The sequence below is a fragment of the Dendropsophus ebraccatus genome, chromosome 5 (genome assembly GCF_027789765.1).
Source record: "Dendropsophus ebraccatus isolate aDenEbr1 chromosome 5, aDenEbr1.pat, whole genome shotgun sequence".
Classification (NCBI taxonomy): Eukaryota; Metazoa; Chordata; class Amphibia; order Anura; family Hylidae; genus Dendropsophus; species Dendropsophus ebraccatus.
Window position 1 is genome coordinate 146,792,128 of NC_091458.1, and position 27,445 is coordinate 146,819,572.

At 43.2% G+C, this 27,445-nt stretch overlaps 1 long non-coding RNA gene across 1 annotated transcript; it reads left to right on the forward strand.

The window, feature by feature from the left end:
* Positions 1 to 22,883: 22,883 nt before the first annotated feature.
* LOC138793883 (uncharacterized) lies at positions 22,884 to 25,624 on the forward strand. The gene is made up of 3 exons (XR_011363367.1): positions 22,884 to 22,958; positions 23,559 to 23,643; positions 25,486 to 25,624. It is a non-coding gene; the product is annotated as an uncharacterized lncRNA (long non-coding RNA).
* The last annotated feature ends 1,821 nt before the right edge of the window (positions 25,625 to 27,445 follow it).

The window sequence follows — 27,445 nt, forward strand, 5'->3', positions numbered from 1 at the left end:
CTCCTCCTGTATATATGTCTCCTCTATATACTCCTCTGTATGTCTCCTCCTGTATATATGTATCCTCTATGTATTGCTGTGTATGTCTCCTCCTGTATATATGTATCCTCTATATACTCCTGTGTATGTCTCCTCCTGTACATATGTATCCTCTATATACTCCTGTGTATGTCTCCTCCTGTATATATGTATCCTCTATGTATTGCTGTGTATGTCTCCTCCTGTATATATGTATCCTCTATATACTCCTGTGTATGTCTCCTCCTGTACATATGTATCCTCTATATACTCCTGTGTATGTCTCCTCCTGTATATATGTATCCTCTATGTACTGCTGTGTATGTCTCCTCCTGTATATATGTATCCTCTATATACTCCTCTGTATGTATCCTCTATGTACTGCTGTGTATGTCTACTCCTGTATATATGTATCCTCTATATACTCCTGTGTATGTCTCCTCCTGTACATATGTATCCTCTATATACTCCTGTGTATGTCTCCTCCTGTATATATGTATCCTCTATGTACTGCTGTGTATGTCTCCTCCTGTATATATGTATCCTCTATATACTCCTCTGTATGTCTCCTCCTGTATATATGTATCCTCCTGTATAGGTCTCCTGTATATATGTATCCTCCTGTGTAGGTCTCCTGTATATATGTATCCTCCTGTATATATGTATCCTCTATGTCAGGAATAGGGAACCTTGGCTCTTCAGCTGTTGCAAAACTACAACTCCCATCATCTATGGTAAGCCTATGGCTGCCCAGGTATGATGAGAGTTGTAGTTTTGCAACATCTGGAGAGCCTTGGTTCCCTCTCCCTGCTCTATGTCCTGCTGTGTAGATGTCCTCCTGTGTAGGTACCTGGCTTCATGCAGACACCATCTTCTCGGTCTTCAGGCTCTTCTAGCCCAGACACAGGAGAACCAGCTGGGAGGAGAGAGCAGCCTCTGGTGGCCGGAGGAAGATACTGCGTACAGCAGTTTGCTTTTTACCATAAGCCTCATAGGCTTATGGGAAAGCATAATGGCCATAAAGGAGGCGGGGCTTAACGTCATGGGGGGCGGGGCTTCAGCGGACGCTTCCATCACAGTCCGGATCCACAGCCACAGGTAAATATGACAGAAGAGGGCCGGGGCTGTAAGCAGGGGAGGCACTGAGGACTCCAGCCAGCTGTCAGCCGCCATGCGGCCCTGACAGCTGGGGGAAGACCAGCCCAGGGGGCATATGCCCCCCTGCCCCCCGGCCCAGCCCACCCCTGGGTACAGTACATCAGAGGGGACAGTGGTACAGTACATTAGAGAGGACAGTAATATAGGTCATTTTTGTGTGATGGCGTAGTACAGTGGTACAGTTCATTAGGATATGGTGGCACAGTTCAGTAGGGGAGAAGTGTAATCATAAATAACTTAAGGGGGTCCAGTGGTCCATTGAAATGATGTTAGGGGCAAAGTGGTGCAATATGCTATACTCACTTATTTATACCCACCATGTCCCGTGCTGCCGCTCTGAACCTCCTTTGTTTACTTATTGCAAATATTACAATCACTGGTTTCAGGGGTATTGTGCCATCTACTGCTGAAGCCAGTGATTGACTAAAGCGTATACAGATATATCATCCCTGTAGGGATGTAAATCTACGCTGGTTTTTGGGAGGACCTACACTGCACTGGACACAGCAGAAATAATTCCGACAATCGATAATTCAGACAATCCCTTTAAGGGGTCTTGGTGGCACAATTATTAATCAGATCAGGGATCACTCTGTTTAAGCCGTTTGGTTGGAGGCAATCAATTGGGGTTCATCTATGTTTTATTACTTTTATCTCGCTTTTACTTTTAAAGGGATAGTTCACCAAAAATGTTTTTTTTTTTTTTTTTTTTAATCAACTAGCCCCAACAAGTACCAGAGATTTGTAATTTACTTCTGTTGTCTTCCCATACTGATCAGCTACTGTATGTCCTGCAGGAAGAAATGTTTTCTTTCCGCTCTGACACAGCTCTCTCTGCTGCCACCTCTGTCCATGTCAGGAACTGTCCAGAGCAATAGCAAATTTAGTAATATGTTCTTAAAAAACCTAATAAAAACATTGAACCAGAAAACCTCTCCTGCCCTCCAGACTTGAAAAAAGAAATACACCACTTCCTGCACCACTTACAATGTAGGGAAATACTTATTTTCTCTCAAGTCTTATCATATATTACTTCCAGGGGTCTAAAAATATACTGCCTTTCCATAAGCCTCAGCAAGTAATCATTCAACAGTTGGCAAGAACTGCATTAATTGGTGAAATAGACTAATGAAAGTAGTGGAGTGAATCTTAAGCCATATCCTGACCTTGTGATATATATGTGCCGGAAAAGCCAAGAGAGACAGGCAAATAGAGGCGTGAGTTATTTGCATGCACTCTGCTTGTAATGATATTGCTATGCTCTTATCACTGTGGCTATTCCCAATATGTGCGTCCCTAGCTCTGTGCTGGCTCGGGAGATCTGTCTCTGTCTAAAACTAATGGACATTTCCTCCTCTTGTCTCGCAGCTCAGCAGAAATCTGCAGAGCAAGGGATAAATCAGACAATGATGAGAGAGGTACATCCTTGGGGCACCCAATTTATGCCAAGTCTCAGAAAGGCTGGGACATCTAATTAATTGGTCCCTCTTTGAGGAACGCCGTTCAAGGACAGGACAGAAATAGGGGACCTTTGTCCCTGTTACATAGAGATAACAATGATGGAAATAATAAGGGGAATTGACCCATCTGATTCTGCATATTATTGGATAAGAGTCCAGATGGCATGATATATGTTCTATACAACATAAAGGTACACAGTCAGAAGAGGACATTGGACAAATTTCTAACCCTAATAGAGGTTGATCACAAAATGAACGGGGTCTATAGTGATGCATTATGTTAGATGTTACATGTATCGAATGTACAAGTATTTCTTACAATGTATCATTGAGATATAGACTCACTAATCCCCCCCCATGGGTTGCTTTGTTTGATAGCTTGCTGCCCTTGGTTAAGACCCATCAGGGATTCACTTTCTTGGGTCACACATGTTCAGTTCAATCGCAGTCACATGATCGGTCCTATTAGTACTGGAAGTTGGTTTTCATTTCACATGCAAGCAAGGGGGATTGTGGAAAAGTGTCTGCAGCAGGGCCACAGTTCAGAGAGAGGAAACCAGGGAGTGATCAGATGCATGACACCACTAGAGATGAGCGAACCTGACGAGGTTCAAGTTCGTATGAACCTAAACTCTCGGCTTCTGATTCCCGATGTGTGCCCGCTCCGTGGAGAGGGTGGATACAGCCGGAGGACCGCCTGGAAAACTAGGATACAGCCATAGCCATAGGCTGTATCCCAGTTTTCCAGGCAGTCCTCCGGCTGTATCCACCCTCTCCACGGAGCGGGCAGACAGCAGCAGTCAGAAGCCGAGAGTTCAGGTTCATACGAACCAGAACCTCGTCAGGTTCGCCCATCTCTAGACACCACCCCTTTAAAGGAGAAATCTGGGCAGACCAGCGCTAGTGGTCACATACCTCCGATCCAGTCCCGATTTCCCCAACCGCTTCCTGGTCTGAGTATGTGGCGTAGCAGCATGGGGCCTGTTGGCCGGGGTGGCTCTGGCGGTGTTGTGGCGGCTAGGAGGGTGTGGGTCACTTGGGCACTTGTCATGTAGCCTGGAGTGGCATTGGTACCCACCCCTGGTCAGACAGGCACTGCTTCCGCAGGTTTGGATAACCCAAGTGCAACCCGTTGTGTAGGTGTAAAATGAGTGACAGAGTCCAGTAGCTTAAAATAACGTCTGTTTACTGAGGCTTTTGTAACGACAGGTGCAGGTGAGCGGTATTAGAAGCTGGAACAATAGATGTGAGCGTAGAGGGTCATCTTGAGGGTCCTGGCAAATTTAGCTTTGTACTCTGCTGGGATAGCGTAGTAGAGAAGAGAAGAAGAAGAAAAACCTTCTACTCACATACTTGACCACCTAATGCCCTATAGTTTCGAGATACCCATCCTATAAGGATAGTAAGAGGCCCCGGGTCCCTGTACTGGGTGAAGCAAACTTCCTGAAACCATGAGCCATGCGTTACAGCAGGATATGTAGGCACATGGCAGCTTTGTCCTGCTGGGGTCAGTACCATACTCAGGTATACTGCCCTGTGTAGTGTTGAGTGTATCCCTGGCGTGGACAAGGTGATCCTAAGAGGACGTCCTTTCCTCCTGAGGGGTCTAGCACTGCATGGTAGCTGACTTTACTTGCATAAGAAAAAAGTTAAGTCTCTTGGTCCCTGACAAGGGTCCTGCCCTAAGCCAGGCCCTGGCTTTACATCAGCAGGAACTGTTTCTTTTTGTTGCTCTCTCTTCAGTGACTGAACTAGAAGACCCTCCCACCTGGAACTAACCTCCTTCTATAGGGGCAAACTAAGTCTCCCAGTGATTGGTGGGGCTGTGTGTGCAACAGAGAAAATGAAAAGAAGGGAAACAGACCTACACCTCTGGTTGGACATAAGAATAGCATGTGACTTACAACAGTTAACCCCTTAAGCTGTGCATTAGAGAATACAGAAAAATGTAGTGGTGACACCTACTGGGGAAAACACAGAATACACTGAGACTATATCCCTTTAAGTACAATTTGTCCCAAGAAAACAATCTCAGAATCACTTGGATAAGTGTCACACAGCTATTACAACATAAAGTGAGAGAGGTCAGATTTGGAAAAATTAGCTTTGGCCTTTAGCACCAAAAGTGTTTGCGGAGGCAAGGGGTTATATTCCATACCATATTATGCAACAATCATTCTGGGAGATCATAAAATGCTTTGAAAAGGCACCATACAGTGGCCAGGGAGTCTGTAATATGGATAAGCCCCTAGAAGTTATGGAGGACACATGTTCCCAGTCTGGCAAGAAAATGGACTGCCAGAAAGAATAATAGCAATTTAAACGTGAATTTTACATATACATTTAGTACACACTATTGAATGATTCCACATTTTCTTAGACCAATTCTAATAAAATATATCTACAGAATTTATTCATGGCAACATATAATTTCCGAGTTAGACACTTTGGATCTGTCTATTATTGGAATTATTGGTTAAAGGGGCTGCGAGGGACATAATAAACTTTTTTTTCTTTTACACAAACAGACTGGCGCTGGCGCTGGGATGTCGGTGGCATGGCCCTTTTTTTTTCAACTGCAACCCGTTTCCACCGCACGGCGCTGTTCTATTACTAAGCACCCCGCCAGTGCTTCATCCACGGTCGATGCTTGGTAACAGACCGGTGCCATGCGCTGGAAAGGGAGGCGGTTCGAAAAAAGAACCTTGCCTAGTGGTACATTCACTTTAATGTGTATACTCTTCTGCTGCTGGCAGTTTTCAGGCTGCCCTGATGCCTGCCATGGTCCTCTTTTTCAAAAACTTTACTGATGGGCTGTGCGGTCAGGAAATTACTGCTCAGCATAGACATCATAGATCTATACTGCGGCTGAGTAACAAAGGTAAGTCTACATATTTGTTATGTATCCCACAGCCCTAGCAGCGTCTTTCATTTCCAGTACCGACCGGTCAACCCATTTAAGTTCATAGCAACACAAAACCTAAAAAGGCAGCTGGCTGTTTACAAATGCTTCTCGTCCTATAAATGATCATTATGGTAACATAGTGGACAGTCCCAGAACTGTACGCTTAGAAAAGCATCTGATTCATTTAGGTAATTTCGCTAATTGGTAAAGCTTCCCCAGAAAAATTGTGTTGTCTAATTAGGAAATTCCTTAGTCTGGGTTTCTCTGGAAACCAATCTAGTAAAGATGTTAGACATGACTTAGACAAAAGCATGAGTCCATTCAGTTCAGCCTTACAGTGCTTATTTTATGCAGCTGTTTTACTCACTGAGTTGGGAGAGAATGCACTTATGGGGAGATTTATCAAGGATGTGCCCCTGGCATACGCAAGGGAGAAGACACAGAAGGCGTACTCCACCCATAACCCCTGCTCACCTGAAGGGTGGGCAGGGGACTTGGCAAGGCGGTGAGGGGACGTGGCTTGCAGGTCGTAAATCATGATACAAATGTACACCTGCTCCTGAGCAGGCGTAGATTTGTTCCGCAATGCCTGTGGCAGGCGCAGGACCAGGCGGCTTTACTAAAAGTTGTACCCCATATGAACCCAGTCCATAATAGCAGCTGCACATTGCACATTACATGACATCAAAAGCCCAAGTGCAGGGGGTTATCCATAATCCTTTGCAGACGGATAATGGGTTGCAAGGCACCCAACTGTGACAACACACTTTCTCCTTCACTATATTCATACATATATATAATTGACAATGACACTTATTCTGCTGTCAGACATAGTTTTAGAAAAGGCCACCTTGCATTACCTTGCAGGTGATTGGCAGATTATATTCACCCAGGAGAGTTGTGGACATTGGCTGTTGCATACAATTGCCATTGTGCGTCAGTGATCCACCGCTGTCCGCAGCTCTTCTGGGTGAAGTTAACCCAGTACGTGACCGGTCAGGTTATATCAGCTGGCCTGTTCCAAAACCATGTCGGGCAGCAAAATAAGTGTCAATGTCAACCTGCTGAACCAAACTTTTTTTAAAAAAATAACTCATCTCTACTTCTAAGCACAGAAATCCAGAACAAGTGCTGTACTGCTTAAACATTAAACCGGTTGTGTACTTACAAACCATATTTCTTCTTCATAGCATATTAATTCATTACAAACATGTGACAGAGCAAAGGTTTTGTGCCTCAGCATGACAGAGTTGCCTTGACATTTTTTAATGTCATCATTTTACCAGAATAATCATTATTTTTACATTTGCTGTAATATTTATGCTAATTAACATGGGCGTACTATACTGAGAAACAGCAATGATCTATCATCCCTAATAAAATTTAATCTCTGGAACATTATTGATTTCTTTCTCCTCTGAAGTGTTATTGTCACTTCAGTAATTTTGGGTCAGCCATTCTGAAACATGTAAGCTTTCCAGATGGATTTCCTGATATTCTCAGCAGATATTGTTACCTGTAATTACCAGTAGTCTCTAACATTCCCTCCTTGAGATCTCTCTGTATAAGCCATTTTATAGCGGTTACAGAAAATCTAATAAAAAATGGCTGCTTTTTCTCCTTAACCAACATTCACCTGTTCCCAGCCACAAAAAGCTTTTATTTTATATTCCGCATTCGTCATAATTATTATTTTTTTTTTTCATTCTTGCTGGAAGGTTCATTTTCTAGAATGAGAGAGAAACAAGAGAGGAAAAGAAAATTGCATTGTGATGAAAATACCATTATAGGCAAACTACCTTTTTCTTATTATCATCATTCTTTTAAAATATAACTATCAGTTTTTTTCAAATCGACAGACTAATTTTCTTGTAAAATTACTTACAAATTCTAAACTTTTAACTTATTCTCGGTATGCCAACAATTACCATTCCCAAAGTCCCTATTCTTGAAACATATGTTCACATTTGACTTTTTTACATATGTAACATATTAATTCACCTTAGTAATTACATTACTTATCCTGTATTGATCCTGAATCTAGAACTATATTAAAAATTCTATTTAATTCAGCATGAAATGATCAGGAATTACAATTTTAGTAGTGTAACTGTAGTCATCTAATAAGGACTAAGGGCCCTATGACATGGAGCGATTATCTGCTAAATAAGGCTGATTCGGGCAGATATTGCTCTGTGTAATAAAGGGGTTATCCAGCGCTACAAAAACATGGCCACTTTTGCCCCACTCTTGTCTCCAGTTCAGGTGTGGTTTGCAATTAAGCTCTATTTACTTCAATGGAACTGAGTTTCAAATGCCACCCAATCTGGAGGTAAGAGGGGTGCAAAAGTGGCCATGTTTTTGTAGCGCTGGATAAACCCTTTTAAAGACCATGATCAGCCAAGAAACAGATCTTCAGCTGATCATTGTATTTCAACATTTTTAAAAATCATTGGTAGCCAGCCATGCATCGCTACGTTTGTTGAACAAAGACATTTTTGCTAAATTCATTAGAAATTTAGCAAAAAGAAAAATAAGTTTACTTACCAGTCTGTGCTCCCCTGTAATGATGGTCCGAACCTGCCGAGGTTCGGGTTGGTATGAACCTGAACGCTCGGCATCAGATTCCCGCTGTCTGGCCGCTCCGTGCAGCGGATGGATACAGGAGGATACGGGAGGACCGCCTGGATACTGGGATACAGCCTATGGCTATGGCTGTATCCCAGTTTTCCAGGCGGTCCTCCCAATGTATCCACCCTCTCCACGGAGCGGGCGGACAGCGGGAATCATTGCCGAGAGTTCGGGTTCCTACGATCCCGAACCTCGGCAGGTTAGGACCATCCCTACTAACCTGTTGTCCTCTTCCATATCTTCAGGCAATTACTGAGGTACAGCACTGTGGTCAGTGATTGGCTGAGCCAACTGTCACTCTCGAGACATAACAGTGACCAATGGCTGTCGTGATGTCCGCTCTCAGTTAGTCAGTGATTGGTTCAGTAGAGACTGACAGCCCAGTCAGCCAACCAGTGACCAATTGAGAATGGACAGCACCATGGCCAGTGATTGGCTGAGAGTGCAGCTGAAGATACTGGGGGAATGCGGACAGATAAATAACTTTTTAACAAATTAGATTCCTTCAAAGTAGTGATGCGTGGTTGGCTGCCAATGATTTTTAAAAATGTTGACATACGATAATCAGCCGATGATCAGCTCCTTGGCTGATCATTGTTTTTATGGCATGGAGCAATATCTGCTTGAATTGGCCTTATTCGGCAGATAATTGCTTTATAATATCATAGCGCTTTTAGTCCTTAGCATTAGATAACTACAGTGCCAGTAAAGACTACACTACTAAAATTGCTGGAATATTTAGTCCTGCATTAAATACAATTGTGCGGTATGTATTGGTACCTTAAATTTGGTTGAGTGGTAGAAATTTGCGAACTTCGCGAACCGAACCTTTCAATGTATTGTCCATCTCTAGTGAATAACCAACAATCTTACCAGACTCCATAATTTCCTTTTACTTTACAGTCTTATGACCAATATTGTGCACCATTGCTTGTGCAACATTTCCAACCTCCTCCAAGTATTCTTGGTAATGTTCACACTGAGTTAAACTTGGAATCCCGCCAGCCTCAGTGTGTCAATGGGATGACTTGCGCACCTCTGCTCTCCGCTCAAAGAATTGACATGTCAGTTCTTTGAGCGGAGAGTGGCGGAGAGCGGAGGCTCGCGAGGCATCCCATTGACGCACTGAGGTAGGCGGGATTCTGAGCGAAGTCCACCTGTGTGAACGGGCCCTTATGGAAAGTGCTTTACTAATACCATATAGGACACTTAGTTCCTCACGTTTACATATCATATATCCTAATAAAACCCCTCTATGGAGGCTCTGAAGAAGGATATGATACCATATATGGTGGCAATGTCCAGTAATGCAACAATTTTGAAAACAAATCCAATGATTAATTATAAAAATAACTGTCTATAGCTGTCAATGGCAACCTGCCATCTACCTGATCAGAGACCCGCCTCATCAATTCCACATTAACATTAATACATTCTCTATTATTGGCAGCACGTATTAATGTTGCCCATAGATGAAAATCTCCTACTCTCCATCTGCCTACTGTTATTAATAGGATTAATACTATCTTACATTGTGAAAAAATCCCAGCTATAAGGGCTGGTTCTATGGAACTTTTCATTTAAATCTGTGATCCGTTACTTTTTTTTAACCCCTTAGATACCAAGCCTATTTGGGCCTTTAAGACCAGGCTTATTTTTCAAAATCTGACCTGTCTCACTTTATGCGCTTATAGCTCAGTAAAGCTTTAACGCATGCTAGTGATTCTGAGATTGTTTTTTCGTAACATACTTTATGTTAGTAAAAAAAATTTGGCTTGTGTTTTTTTTTTGTAAAAAACATCAAAATATCTTGAAAAATTTGCACTTTACGAACTTTGACATTTTCTGCTTCTAAAAATTATTTACTAAGTCACATTATCAATATTTTTTCTTTATTCTGGCTTCATTTTGTAAACATATTTGACTTTTTTATGGTGTTACAGGGCTTAGAAATGTATCAGCAAATTTTAAAACAGATTTTTTTTTAGGGATCAGTTCTTTTTTTTAAGTTGGTTTAGGAGGCTTGTATACTGGAAAGTGTAAGTGACCCCATTTTGGAAACTGCACACCTTAAAAGGGTTATCCAGCGCTACAAAAACATGGCCACTTTCTTCCAGAGACAGCACCACTCTTGTCTCCAGCTTGGGCGGGGTTTTGCTGCTCAGTTCCATTGAAGTAAATGGTGTTTAATTGCAAACCGCACCTGAATTGGAGACAATAGACGTGTTGCCTCTGAAAGAAAGTGGCCATGTTTTTGTAGCACTGGATAACCCCTTTAAAGAATTAATCTAGGGGTAGAATGAGCATTAAGGATCCTCCACTCCGGGTAGTTACAGGGGGAGATCAGCTGTCACACTCCCCTACGACTGCTGAATGGCAGAGCTGCCTTGAGACGTCACGTCTCAAGCCGCAGCTCTAACCAGGAAGCGGCCGCAGGACGGGGGTATGAGACGGTGCGATCTGGGAGCTGCCGCTGGAACCGGGGAGGTAAGTCACCGCTGGCCTCTATTTCAACCCCCTCCGCGGCTGTACACAGATTATACTGCAGGGCCGGAGTACCCCTTTAAGGCTTTTCTTCCTCTTTACTGTTCCCACACATAGGAAATGTACACTAAGCCAATCTCTAACAAGGTGATATCGTTTTTGTTACCTTCATTGCAATAAATACTCCCAGCAAGTAAGCTGTCCATACACATTGAGACGTGTGCTGGCTGAATACGGCAATATCATTTGTGACCCGCTTACCATCTACTGTTTATAGTGGCCTCCTGACTCCCCCTTGTAGATGATAGCAGGATAGAGAAGGATAGGGCATGGTAAATTCATGGTACCCTTCAAATATGAGAGAGCAGTTTGCAAAAGAAGAGTGGTCCAAGGTGTAAAGAAGCTTGTTGATGGTTATAGGAAGCAATTTATTTTTACTTTTTGCAACCAAACATTAAGTTGAGGGTGCCAATAATTTTGTAAAAATTATAATAAAATTTTTAAATATTTTATTACTTATTACTTATTACTCGGTGCACGGCCGCACTGACCGACTCGCCACCTTGCTGCCGCTCTCTGCTTACATGCATGCCGGCCGGGGACACCAGGAAGCATTGGGAGCGCCGTGCTTCCTGCGGGGTGGGGAAGGTCTGATGCTCCCGATGCTTCCCAGTGTCCCCGAGTTGGCGGCGAGTTGGTCATTGCGGCGGGCGCAGGACGTCAGCGGGATAGTTTGACGTTTGATGCTGGGAGGAGGAGGGGGAGCGGAGGAAGGGGAATGCTGAAGCCCTTGTTTAAGGAGCGGCGCGGCCAGCGGCATCGGGTGCTGGTGATGGGGATAGCACAGGTACTACTCCCCCATCACCTGCTCATACTATGAGCAGATGATGGGAGGACTAGTACTGTGTACATGTGTCCAGCACCGAGCAGGGAGGGAGGGGGGAGGTAGATGCACAGGCACCTCTCTCCCTCCCTGCTCGGTGCTCTCCAAATGTACTGATTGAATACTTTTATGGATTACTTTGGGGAGCAAGGACCCCAAAGTGTTCCATAAATGTATACAATCAAAAACGCACTGTACATAACATTTTTACATACACATCAATTGAATCAATAGAATGTCCAGCAGGGGCGCACTATATATATAGAAGTCAATGGTACTCATTGACTTCTATATATAGTGCACCCCCTGCTGGACACTCCATTGGAATTACACCCTGGTTCGTGACGTCATGGTATTTCTGAGAAATTGAAGTCTCCCTGATCTAGTAAATTAAGGGAAATAGCCCTATATGTGCATTTCCCATAATTAATGTACATTAATAATTTGTCTAACTTTCCATAAGTAATAACATATTAAAAAATACTTTGAGGCCGAACTTCTCCTTTAACTGACTGCAATGGCAATGCATTGAAGTCAATGGGAAGACGGACGTCCAATGCACACAATGTATTGTATAACGGACGTTTTTGCTGCGGGCGTCAAAATAATGAACATGATAATTATTGTCGGACGTCATTTGCTAACAGCGGACGTTTTTTATTAGTTGTTCACACACAGTTTTTCTTTTTCCACCGTTCTTTTCCCTTTTTTTTAATATTAAATTTAATGGACTTTTCAACTAAGCCGCATCCAAAGGCCAATTAGTAATCCCAAACCAAAATAATGTACAAACACCAGTTATTGCACTAAGGGGAGGCCAGACAGCTAAATAACGTCCGTTATTTTAGACTCAAAATAACGCATGTAATTTTAAACGGAGCTCTAAAGACGTTGTGTGAACATTTATACTCAGGCTATGTTCACACAACATCAAAAATATTGAAAAAGCATCCAATTTTCATATTTAAAAAAAATGTCAGTTTTTGCAGAGATTTAACTGACTGCAATGGCGATGCATTGAAGTTAATGGAAAGACAGACGTCCAATGCACTCAGTGTATTGAATAACAGACGTTTTCGCCGCGGCAAAATGACAGCTAAATGATGTCCGTTATTCTAGACTCAAAATAGCGAACGTCATTTTAAACGGAGCTGAAAAAAACGTTGTGTGAACATAGCCTTACACTTTTTAAAAAATTCTTAGCTTGTCTTGCAAAACATTCTCAGATCAAGTTACTTGTAATCCAAGGTTTCACTATATATATCAATGACAAATATAACCAATGAAATCACCATATAGTGCTCACACTATATATATATCTATATCATAAAAATCAAAGTCTGTCTGTCTGTCTGTCCTTCTGTCTGTCTGTCTGTCCTCTATAGACTTCCAAACGCCTGAACCGTTTGACCCCAAATTTGGCACACAGATACATTGGGTGCCCGGGAAGGTTATTGCGAAGGTCCCGTCCCCGCCAGATATACAGGAGGGGAGGGGGAGGGGGAAGAGAGGACCCCCATAGAGATGAATGGGAAAATCTCCTCACTGCAAACACAGGTGATATAATTAGCTGCAGCAGACACGGCAGTTGGAGCCTTAGCAACCAATAGGATTACTCCTTTCATTTTCACAGGGAGCAATGGTTGCTAGGGAAGCTGCCTCACAACATCCACAGTAATAACTGGTAGACTCCCTACTCCATCTATACAGTACATGTATATACAGGACCCCCTACTCCATCTATACAGTACATGTATATACAGGGCCCCCTACTCCATCTATACAGTACATGTATATACAGGGCCCCCTACTCCATCTATACAGTACATGTATATACAGGACCCCCTACTCCATCTATACAGTACATATATATACAGGGCCCCCTACTCCATCTATACAGTGTATATACAGGACCCCCTACTCCATCTATACAGTACATGTATATACAGGACCCCCTACTCCATCTATACAGTACATGTATATACAGGGCCCCCTACTCCATCTATACAGTACATGTATATACAGGACCCCCTACTCCATCTATACAGTACATGTATATACAGGACCCCCTACTCCATCTATACAGTACATGTATACAGGGCCCCCTACTCCATCTATACAGTACATGTATATACAGGGCCCCCTACTCCATGTATACAGTACATGTATATACAGGACCCCCTACTCCATCTATACAGTACATGTATATACAGGACCCCCTACTCCATCTATACAGTACATGTATATACAGGACCCCCTACTCCATCTATACAGTACATGTATATACAGGGCCCCCTACTCCATCTAAACAGTACATGTATATACAGGACCCCCTACTCCATCTATACAGTACATGTATATACAGGACCCCCTACTCCATCTATACAGTACATGTATATACAGGACCCCCTACTCCATCTATACAGTACATGTATCCAGGACCCCCTACTCCATCTATACAGTACATGTATATACAGGGCACTACAGGTATACCAAACTGTGACTGGGTAACACTGCCACACCAGACCTGACCAATACCGCCATACTATGACTGGATAACACCGCTATACCAGACCTGACCAATACCACCACACTGTGACGGGATAACACTGTCATACCACACCTGACCAATACCGCCATACTGTGACTGGATAACACCGCTATACCAGACCTTACCAATACCGCCATACTGTAACTGGATAACACTGTCATACCACACCTGACCAATACCGCCATACTGTGACTGGATAACACTGCCATACCAGACCTGTCCAATACCGCCATACTGTGACTGGATAACACTGTCATACCACACCTGACCAATACCGCCATGCTGTGACTGGATAACACCACTATACCAGACCTGACCAATACCACCACACTGTGACTGGAGAACCTCGCCACACCAGACCTGACCAATACCGCCATACTGTGACTGGATAACACTGCCATACCAGACATGACCAATACCGACACACTGTGACTGAATAACACTGCCAGACCTGACCAATACCGCCATACTGTGACTGGATAACACCGCTATACAAGACCTGACCAAAGATTTTCTGGCAAGTCTGAACGGGAGGGTACTGCCGCTCTGCAAGGTGCTACCCTACGCACCAGACCATGGGTGCCTAATGGTAAATACGACCCTGCAGGTATACAGGACACTACAGGTATACAGGACCCCAAAACTATACACTACAAGTGCACGGGACCTCCACCAACTATATACTACAGGTATACAGGACCCCAAACTTTACACTACAGGTATACAGGACCCCAAAACTATACACTACAGGTATACAGGACCTCCACCAACTATATACTTCAGGTATACAGGACCTCCACCAACTATATACTGCAGGTATACAGGACCCCAAACTATACACTACAGGTATACAGGACCCCCAAACTATACACTACAGGTATACAGGACCTACACCAACTCTATACTACAGGTATACAGCACCTTCACCAACTCTTTACTACAGGTATACAGGACCCCAAAGCTATATACTACAGGTATACAGGAACTCCACCAACTATATACTACAGGTATACAGGACCCCAAACTATACACTACAATCTGCGGGTGATGATGGGCATGCGATTCCTCGCTGCACCTAGTCAGGGCACCAGTTAGTGGACACCAATGCCAGGGTTCAGTAACAGCGGTTTTATTATAGATGAGGTAACTAGTAGCAACAGTTCTGTCTGGATGCAACCGGGTATATAGCAGGCTTTGACAAGTAAAGCAGGAGTGGTGCTGCATAGGCTGTGAGAATACGTGCAGGATGATGGGAGTAGGAGTATGAGAGAAATAGCGTTGCTGGGTGGATTAGCTTGAGAATAATACTTGCTGTGAATCCTTGTAGCGATGATGAGAGATAACGGAATGACACCCAGATGAGAGAGAAGACTCCGGACACTTGAGCAGGCAGGTACAACCGAAGACTTGAGCACAGCAGAGCACTCGATCCACACTTCTAGTGGTGAAGTGGGAGCTGCAAAGAGTCCAACTCCTCTGAGGCAGGAGAGGGACGACACACATCCTCCTTGCCTGGAGGCAGGGGGAAGACTAACTTGTTAGGAGGAAGTGGGAGGTCACATGGTTGCTCCTGGCCAGAGCTAGTCGGCCATTGGAGGAACCATGGTTACAGGGCACTGGCACGGTCACATGATCAACAGCCTTGCATACTACTGTACAATGTAATAATACACAGGAATACACAAGAACACACATGAGAATGCACATTACCAGAGAATACTAGGGGAAAACCAGCAGCAGTTGCAGTGCAAACACTTACCAGAACAGGCATGGACACAGCAAGAGAAATGGCCATAATAGGAGTAGTAGTCTGCATGTTCTTGGACACTGCATATATATATATTTATAATAATGTTTTCTTACTGTAGACCTGATATCCAGTGTTTTACAGCACAGTTATACCCAGGGACTCACAGGTGGTGTCTTCTTAAAACAATCAATCATTTTTTTTTTTCTCTATTCAGCCCAGACCAAGGCACCACAGCTCCACAACATGAATTATCCTTAAAAATGTTACTGCCCACCTTACTGTATAACCTAGGAGTAATCTTCTCCTTTATGCAAAACCCAGTACTGGTGCCCCCTGTGTGCCCACACCCCCACGCTAATGATGTCTTATTAATCACCCTTACCCACACACAGTAAAAATATTCCCCCAAGGACGAATCACTCCCCCTCCCCAAGGGAAGCCAACACCAAAAAAAATAAAAAAACTCATGGAAAAATTGCCATACATTGTCATTTTTTGCAGATTTTTTGGGGGGGGCCTGAAAAATGCCAGAAAAAAAGTGCGTGTGAGGGCGCCCTAAGGCTGGGTTCACAATACGTTTTTTTCATCCGTTTTTTCTTTTTAACGCACACAAAAGTAAGGTCAGCTACGTTTTTGTGTACTTTAAAAAAAACTGATGCTTATTGATCCGTTTATTTTTATAATGGAAGTCAACGGAAAAACGGATCAAAACCGATGCACACAAATGCATCTGTTTTTTCCATCCGTTTTTTTGCAAAAACTTAGTGTGAACCCAGCCTTATGCTGGTTTCACACACAGCAAGTGAAATCAAGTGGGATAAAAAATATACAGGGAGGACTTGTGCTTCTCTTTCCTGTTAGATCCATTTCTGGTTTTGGTACAAAAACTGCTGTGTGTAACCGGCGTTCCTCTATACATCATGGCTGAGCACTTTATCCACTGGGGACATGTCCCATCCTCCGCTATGATTTCAGCTGTTCAGGACTGTTATGTTTATTTTACAGGTCTCCATTCTGGGACTGACCCGCGGTACAATAATATCCCTGGTGTGAGAGTACCCTGTCAGCTACAATAGCAAACTTTATCATTATGTCATCACAGCCCTGCGGATTATGTTGCCTTTCTCCACACATCACCATCTGCTGCCAATTTGTGTCTTTTACTGTAACACTTTACAATATGAACAATCATACTAAACGTCACTCACCGAGCATATCCAGCAAGAGGAGCAAGACTGACATTAACAGATAGAATCTTACACTCAGCCGCTCTATCTTAGGAGTCTGTCAGTATCTGGTAGAATTGAATACATGAAGAAGGGCTATATAGATTGTCATCACTCGGTTGCATATAATTTAGGAAAGTATATACAGTATATAGGAGAAAAGTGCTGAATTAGGGTGGATACTATACAAATAATACCGCCACATCCTGACCACATAGTACTACTGCTTAAATCTATGTTCACACAACTTCTTTACAAGGCAAAATAACAGCTATTGTTTGATAATGACAGACCTAAATAATGATCATGAACATCAGACATTTATTTGCATAAAAAGATGTTCTGTGAACATAGCCTACAGGGGTACTGCAGTGATTTTTTTTTTCTTTTAAATCAACTAGAACCAGAAAGTTAGACAGATTTGTAATTTACTTCTATTTAAAAATCTCAAGTCTTCCAGTACTTATTATCTGCTGTATGTCCAACAAGAAGTGATGTATTCTTTCCAATCTGACACAGTGCTCTCTGCTGCCACCTCTGTCCATGTCAGGAACTGTCCAGAGCAGCAGCAAATCCCCATAGAAAACCTCTCCTGCTATGGACAGTTCCTGACATGGACAGAGGTGGCAGCCGAAAGCACTGTGTCAGACTGAAAAGAATACACCACTTCCTGCAGGACAAATAGCAGCTGATAAGTACTGGAAGACTTAAGATAAAAAAATTTATATACGGTACACTTTCTGACACAAGCTGATTTGAAAGATTTGTTCTTTCTTTTCTTTTTTTTTTTTGCTGGAGTACCCCTTTAACAATAAAACATTGTTTTGCCTAATCTTATAACTAGAGATTAGTGAAGCAGACGGAAATTCGTTTAGTGAGCGTCATAAATTTTTAGTCAAACTTGTAAAGATTCGCGAATCGAATCTTAATGAATTTAATTAAAACAGGCAACACTACATTAGCTACAGTACTGGGACTATTACAAATTTTGTTAAAGGGAACCTGTCATAATGAAAATGCTACCTAATCTATCAGCATCATCTTATAGAGCTGGAAGAGTTGAGCAGATTGATATATATCTTTATGGGAAAAGATTTTGTATAACTTGTAATTTATTGATTGAAATCTCTGATGTTCCCATGCTAAAGAGTCCAGTCCATTGAGAGACCCCGCCCACTGGACTCCTTATCACAGAATGAGCAGGGATTCCAATCAACATGTTACAAGTTATACTCAATGTTTTCCCACAAAGATATATATCAATCTGCTTAGCTTCCTCTCCTCTATAACATGATGCCGATAGATTAGGTAGCATTTTCATGATGACACGTTCCCTTTAAAGCATGTTGTAGTGTTGGGTCAAAAATCGGGAAATCACAATTTGAAAAAAAAAAGTCAATCAGCCAGTCAATCATCCAATTTCAGCCATTCCTCTCCTTTCTGTCCCTATATGACTCTGTTCAGGTCCTATTCCACGGGCCGACAGTGAGGAGCAAACGAGAGCTGTGAGCACTTGTTTTCTCCTCGTTCCCCGCTTGCTGCTGTCGCTATTACACGTGGCAGCAGCAAGCGGGTGAGCCCGGGGCGGGCCGGGGGGAGCTGCGGGGGGGGGGCTGCCCTGGGGATCGCTGATCGTCCAGGCAGCCCATAGGGTATAGTGGCGGTCTTCTGCCGCCGCTCCTGTTCCGCGGAACGATGTCGGCTGATCGTTGCCTCCTATTCCACGGGACGATTATCGGCCGTAATGGCAGATAAAGGCCGAATACGTCCGATAATCGTTCCGTGGAATAAGGCCTTTAGTCTCTCCCTGCTCTGCTGTAACTGCCTGCTGCCATCCTGCTGTCTCCTCCACACACAGCCCACTGGCCATAGAGGGGGAGGGGCTGACATCACAGAGGGGCCTGCAGCTGATTGGACGAGCACTAGGGATTTTGGTTAATCTCTTTCTCCCGCCCAATAATGCTCCAGACAGCACGTGCGGCCGCCATTTTGGTATTTTTTCTAAATTTGGTTAACAAATCGGAGGGAATTCTCATGGCAGAATGAAGCGAATTGACAGCGTAATTCTCAGTGAATCTTAAAGGGGTTATCCAGTGCTACAAAAACATGGCCACTTTTCTCCCTACTATTGTCTCCAATTCAGGTGCAGATTGCAATTAAGCTCCATTTATTTCAATGGAACTGAGTTTCATAACCCCACCCAAACTGGAGACAACAGTAGGGGGAAAGTGGCCATGTTTTTGTAGCGCTGGATAATCCCTTTAATTTGCCAGATTAGTTTTACATCTATATCATAAAAATCAAAGTCTGTCTGTCTGTCTGTCTGTCCTTCTGTCTGTCTGTCTGTCTGTCCTCTATAGACTTCCAAACGCCTGAACCGTTTGACCCCAAATTTGGCCCACAGATACATTGGGTGCCCGGGAAGGTTATTGCGAAGGTCCCGTCCCCGCCAGATGTACAGGAGGGGAGGGGGAGGGGAAAGAGAGGCGCCCCATAGAGATGAATGGGAAAATCTCCTCACTGCAAACACAGGTGATATAATTAGCTGCAGCAGACACGGCAGTTGGAGCCTTAGCAACCAATAGGATTACTGCTTTCATTTTCACAGGGAGCAATGGTTGCTAGGGAAGCTGCCTCACAACATCCACAGTAATAACTGGTAGACCCTCTACTCCATCTATACAGTACATGTATATACAGGACCCCCTACTCCACCTATACAGTACATGTATATACAGGACCCCCTACTCCATCTATACAGTACATGTATATACAGGACCTCCTACTCCATCTATACAGTACATGTATATACAGGACCCCCTACTCCATCTATACAGTACATGTATACAGGACCCCCTACTCCATCTATACACTACATGTATATACAGGACCCCCTACTCCATCTATACAGTACATGTATATACAGGAGCCCCTACTCCATCTATACAGTACATGTATATACAGGACCTCCTACTCCATCTATACAGTACATATATATACAGGGCCCCCTACTCCATCTATACAGTACATGTATATACAGGACCCCCTACTCCATCTATACAGTACATGTATATACAGGGCCCCCTACTCCATCTATACAGTACATGTATATACAGGGCCCCCTACTCCATCTATACAGTACATGTATATACAGGGCCCCCTACTCCATCTATACAGTACATGTATATACAGGACCCCCTACTCCATCTATACAGTACATGTATATACAGGGCCTCCTACTTCATCTATACAGTACATGTATATACAGGACCCCCTACTCCATCTATACAGGACATGTATATACAGCACCCCCTACTCCATCTATACAGTACATGTATATACAGGACCCCCTACTCCATCTGTACAGTACATGTATATACAGGACCCCTACTCCATCTATACAGAACATGTATATACAGGACCCCCTACTCCATCTATACAGTACATGTATATACAGGACCCCCTACTCCATCTATACAGTACATATATATACAGGAACCCCTACTCCATCTATACAGTACATGTATATACAGGACCCCCTACTCCATCCATACAGTACATGTATATACAGGGCACAACAGGTATACCAAACTGTGACTGGGTAACACTGCTACACCAGACCTGACCAATACCGCCATACTGTGCTGGATAACACTGTCATACCAGACCTGACCAATACCGCCATACTGTGACTGGATAACACTGCCATACCAGAGCAATACTGCCATACTGTGACTGGATAACAACTCCATACCAGACCTGACCAATACCGCCATACTGTGACTGGATAATACCTCCATACCAGACCTGACCAATACCGCCATACTGTGACTGAGTAACACCGCCACACCAGACCTGACCAATACCGCCATACTGTGACTGGATAACAGTGCCACACCAGACCTGACCAATACCGCCATACTGTGACTGGATAACACTGTCATACCAGACCTGACCAATACCGCCATACTGTGACTGGATAACACTGTCATATAAGACCTGACCAATACCGCCATACTGTGAATGGATAACACCGCCACACCAGACCTGACCAATACCGCTATACTGTGCTGGATAACACTGTCATACCAGACCTGACCAATACTGCCATACTGTGACTGGATAACACTGCCATACCAGACCTGACCAATACCGCCATACTATGCTTGATATCACTGTCATACCAGACCTGACCAATACCGCCATACTGTGACTGGATAACACTGCCATACCAGACCTGACCAATACCGGCAAACTGTGACTGGGTAACACCGCCACACCAGTCCTGACCAATACCACCATACTGTGACTGGATAACACCATCATATCAGACCTGACCAATACTGCCATACTGTGACTGGATAACACCGCTATACCAGACCTGACCAATACCACCATACCGTGACTGGATAACACCGCCACACCAGACCTGACCAATACCGCCATACTGTGACTGGATAACACCCCCATACCAGACATGACCAATACCGACACACTGTGACTGAATAACACTGCCATACGGGTAAATACAACCCTGCAGGTATACAGGACACTACAGGTATACAGGACCCCAAAACTATACACTACAAGTGCACGGGACCTCCACAAAACTATATACTACAGGTATACAGGACCCCAAACTTTACACTACAGGTATACAGGACCCCAAAACTATATACTACAGGTATACAGGACCTCCACCAACTATATACTACAGGTATACAGGACCCCAAACTATACACTACAGGTATACAGGACCCCAAAACTATACACTACAGGTATACAGGAACTCCACCAACTATATACTACAGGTATATAGGACCCCAAACTATACACTACAGGTATACAGGACCTCAAAACCATACACTACAGGTATACAGGACCTACACCAACTCTATAATACAGGTATACAGCACCTTCACCAACTCTATACTACAAGTATACAGGACCCCAAATATACTACAGGTATGCAGGAACACCACCAGCTATATACTACAGGTATATAGGACCCCAAACTATACACTACTGGTATACAGGACCTCCACCAACTCTATACTATAGTTATACAGGACGCTCAAACTATTTACTACAGGTATACAGGACCCCCGAACTATATACTACAGGTATACAAGACCTCCACCAATTATACACTACAGGTATTCAGGACCCTCAAACTATAAACTACAGGTATACAAGACCTCCACCAACTATACATTACAGGTATACAGCACCAACTATATACTACAGGTATACAGGACCCCCGAACTATACAGTACAGGTATACAGGACCTTCACCAACTGTACACTGCAGGTATACAGGACCTCCCTCAACTATACACTATACGTATACAGCCCCCCCAACTATGCACTACAGATATGCGAGACCCCTAAAAACTATACATTGTGGGTATAAAGAACCCCTCCAACTATGCACTACAGGTATACACTAATTCCACTGATTAACTCAGATAAAACAATACCTTTAGCTTGGCCTCCTGGGCACCTTAGAACAAATTTAATTAACACACTGACAATTTATACCCGGGCAGCGCCGGGTACATTTTCTAGTATATATATATATATATATATATATATATATATATATATATATATATATAATTTAATAACAGGTAGCATTACTTCCAAATCCCAGCATTCCCCCATAATCTGTGATTAACATAGCTCTTACACTGATCAGTCAAAATCTTCTGACAATCTCTCGCAAGCCCTTTTATAGTTGGGTTTTCACTTGTGTTTTACTTTTCCCAAACGGCTGATGAGTTATACAGTTTCTCTCCTCTTCGTGTTTGATTTATAGACTGAGAACCTTGGGCGCGCAGATCTGTCAGCAGGAGAAGTTACTCCAGCAGTGGAGGTTAATGGAACAGTAAGGTTAATGGTGCCTAATACTTCTTCGTGTTTTCATACAGCAAGCAGCCCAATAGAGAGATTACTGTTCAGCAGAGAGAATTACAATTCTCATCACAGAGTAATCAGCTCGGCAGATCTTTCCAGTGCATACTGAGTGATAGCAAACACTTGGACAGTCACTTCATTCCCAGCCCCAAGTGCGTCTGTCCCATTGTATAGAGAACACTTCTCATGTGACAGATGTCAAGGGTGTGCACAATATATCAGTCAGAGCTAATGTTCTATCCATAATAAATTTAAGACAGCAACCTCAGTCAAAGAATTTCAATATTAGCCAGAAAGTAAATGAAATCCTTGAAAAAGATAGAAAATTCTATACGAGGGAACATTGGGATTCAGGAGAAATACTTGGTCTATGGTTTTGTTTGGAGATAGGGTGGGCTCTATGAGAAGAAATATAAATATATATTTTTATTATTACCACACAGTATATCTTGATTATTAAGGGGTTGTGTTTATTTGAGCATCCATTTTTTTTATTACTAAAATGCACCTAAAATGAACAATAGTTAAAATTTTCTTGATTGAATAAAGGGTCTTTTTTTTTTTCATGGCATCTAGGACCCTGTAGAATTGCAGAGATCCTCCTGTGGAAGCGAGCAGCTCGGCCTTACCTCCTCTCCCTGCTGCTGGAGGACTGAGTAGGGTGAGTGAGGCTGTGGCACCCTCCTACTTCAGTGTTCAGACAGCCTAGGTCCTATATGTCCAGATGTAACCCAAGCTGTGAGGGCTTTAACTCCTCAGAGCTTTGTCAGGCCACTACCGCACATGTGTTGCCGCCATGTTGCCTACACATTTTACTGGATGTTGTATCACCGCTGCTTCCCTCTGACCCCTGAATTAAGCCCTTCACCGATAGCTGTTCCAGGCAGCCGGCACTAGTACCAGCAGTTACCAGCACCAGCAGGTTTGCAGCCACCTGGGGAGTTATATATGACTGACTGTAACCCAATGCAGCCCAGATGGCTATAAAAATCCAGGCCGTATTACAATTACTATTGTATAAAACCGCAAAACTAAGGTAAATAAGGCACAGAGATTCTTGTTTTTTTTAATTTGCGGGGGTAGGCAGCTTATTTATTCAAACAGATTGATCAGAAACATGATCAGAAAGGAGGTATACTGTGGGGGGAGAGGAGGCGACCAGGTCAGGTCACCTAAATGCCAGGGCATAGCCTTGTTGCCGACCCTTCATTTTCTTCCTTCGCCAAGGCCATCCCTGTGCCAAGTTGTGACGATGAACCAAAAACAGACCATAAACCGTACATACAAGACAATAAACAAATAGGGAGGGTAGGAGGGAGAATCCTACTGTGGCAGCCAGGGACGTCGCCCTGATGCCACATGACTTCCTGGCTGCCTTTTTGTATGCCCCGCCCCCCAGACCAATTAACAACAGGAACCCACCCTCAGGGATGCACATGACTGCTCCCTGCTCCTGTCAGTCACAAGCACCGGCTGCCTAGGAGGGGGAGTTAACTGATTAACCCCTTCTGATACAGTCTTCTTTATTGATACAGAACACCTTACCTACCTCCTTCTTATTGGGTTGTGAAACGAATAGTGTGCGTTTCATTGATTTCTTATGGGAAAATTTACTTTGATATACGAGTGATTTGGATTACAAGCAGGTTCCCGGAATGAAATATGTTCATAATACAAGGTTTCACTGTACAAATCTTGTTTGCTGTGAAATCCTGTAGCCATGTGTAAAGGCATGTTCACACTGCAAATGGGGAAAATTTTACTTCAACATCCATGTGAAATATGTATCTGAAATCTGGGAGGATTTTGATAGGATTTTGAGTGGTACTCGGGCACGCTCAAGACAAATTGTTCTGCATTCAAATACCGGTGGCTGAAGAAGTTAGATGCAGCGCTAGGGAAGCAGAGAAAACATAGATAAAGCCTATGGCATCCAACTTCATCCGCCACAGGTATTGAATGCCAAATGATTATTCTTGAGCATGTTCAATTACTGCTTAAAGGGGTACGCCGGCGAAAATGTTTTCTTTCAATTTAACTGGTGTCTGAAAGTTATATACATTTGTAATTTACTTCTATTTAAAAATCTCAAGTCTTCCCATATTTTTCAGCTACTGTATGTCCTGCAGGAAGTTATGTTTTCTTTTCAGACTGACACAGCGCTCTCTGCTGCCACCTCTGTCCATGTCAGGAACTCTCCAGAGCAGCAACAATTCCACATAGAAGACCTCTCCTACTATGGATAGTTCCTGTTTTGGACAGAGGTGGCCGCAGAGAGCACTGTGTCAGACTGGAGAGAATACCCCACCTCCTGCAGGACATACAGGAGATAATAAGTACTGGAAGACTGGAGATTTTTTAATAAAAGTAAATTACAAATCTATATGACGTTCTGAAACCAGTTGATTTGAAAAGATTTTCACTGGAGTACCCCTTTAACTCTAATCAGCATGTATTTTAGCTGTGTGAACATAACTATACTCTCTTCTCCTATTGCCTGTAGGAAGAAGCGATACCATGGTGGAGAAAACTGTATAGGAGCAGTAAGACCCTATTACACGACTGATCTGGAGGAGCAAGTGATCGGCGCTCGCTTACTCCTCGTTCAACGATCACCACCGGTGCTATTACACGCTCCAACAATGAGGGGGCCATGGGGAGCTGCGGGAGGGGCTCCCCGGACAATCTATAGCTCGTCTGGGGAGCCCATAGGAGATGGGGGAGGGGTTGCTGTCACCACTCCTATTACTTGGCTTTCGCTCTGTCGTTCTATTTTTTTTCAACATGTTGTAAGACAAGGATCAGCCGACATGCACAATCATTGCCTTTTAACAGGAGCTATGACACCAAACAATTATCGGCCGCAACGTCCGATATTCAGCCAAATGTAGCTTATGATCGCTTGGGGTAATAGGGTCTTAAGATGTATTTTTTTTAATCAAAATCACTTGCACAGTTAATTCATTTTTTTATTTGAAATCTTTTTAGGGCAAGGTGATATGCAGATCTTGGCAGTGGTGCAGTCTTCCTAGTCTGACACAGTGCTCTCTGCTGCCCCCTCTGCCCATGTCAGGAACTGTCCAGAGCAGGAAAGGTTTTCTATAGGGATTTACTACTGCTCTGGACAGTACCTGTCACGGACAGAGGTGGCAGCAGAGAGCACTGTCTCAGACTGGAAAGAATACATCACTTCCTGCAGGACATACAACAGCTGATAAGTACTGGAAGACTTGAGAAACAGAAGTAAATTACAAAGTTGACTTGAAAGAATTTTTTCTCTGGACTTGCCCTTTAAGCATTTTCATGCAGAATCTTGGTGCCTCTGGCCTTCACCAGCATTAAAAACTCAAACTTAAATATTTCTCAAATTCTATCTAGAATTCCGTGTCTTACAATAAAATAGACGCTATACAACTCAATTTCAATGTTAATACTTGAACTAAATACATCCTGACTCATCATCATGTTTTTACTATTACATGTTTTATGTTTAAAATTATTCTGCGCCCCGGTGACCTCGAAATCCATTTTATGCACCCAAGGCATAAATAGGATATGATTGGCATATTTTCCCCTTTTTCAAGTATTCTGTTAAAGGAAATGTGTCAAGTAGTGGTGGCAGGTTCAGTGTACATGTGACAGCTGCCTGTGCCAGGAGAATCCAATTATAAAACTCTTAGATAATGGTGATTAACACTGGTGTCATTGCGAATAAACCCATCAGCTGGCAGTAAAGGCATCCCAGACCCCCCCCCCCCATCCCGCACACAAACCTGTTACTGGTAATAGATCTACTCTATGCCGCTTCTTCTTATCACTAGTCATCTCTTTTATTTCATCTGAAAGGGTCGTTTGGCTCCTTTGTCCCCCTACACAAGCTCGAAATTACACAACAACTCTTTTAATCATGAGCAGCATGCGACCTACAGAGTCTAGGAGAGTCAGTGACAAAGGTTTATAGATGAACGTATAGGAGAGCGATGAGATGAGGTACACAGAAATGTTCTTTACACTAAAAATGTGGAAAAATCGTATTAACCCTTTCACGACCTTACCAAAAATGGTCTTAAAGGGGTACTCCAGTATAAAAAAATTGTTTTTAAAGGGGTTATCCGGAGAAAATATTTTTCTTACAAACCAACTGGTGTCAGAAAGTTATATAGATTTGTAATTTACTTCTATTTAAAAATTCCATACTTATCAGTTGCTGTATGTCCTGCAAAAGGTGGTGTATTCTTTTTAGTCTGGCACAATGCTTCCTGCTGCCACCTCTGTCCATGACAGCACAAATTAAGTTACAGGTAGATAATTCAGCGTGCTGTGTGGTGTTACAGGTAGAGAATACAGCGTGCTGTGTGGTGTTACAGGTAGAGAATACAGTGTGCTGTGCGGTGTTACAGGTAGAGAATACAGCATGCTGTGTGGTGTTACAGGTAGAGAATACAGCGTGCTGTGTGGTGTTA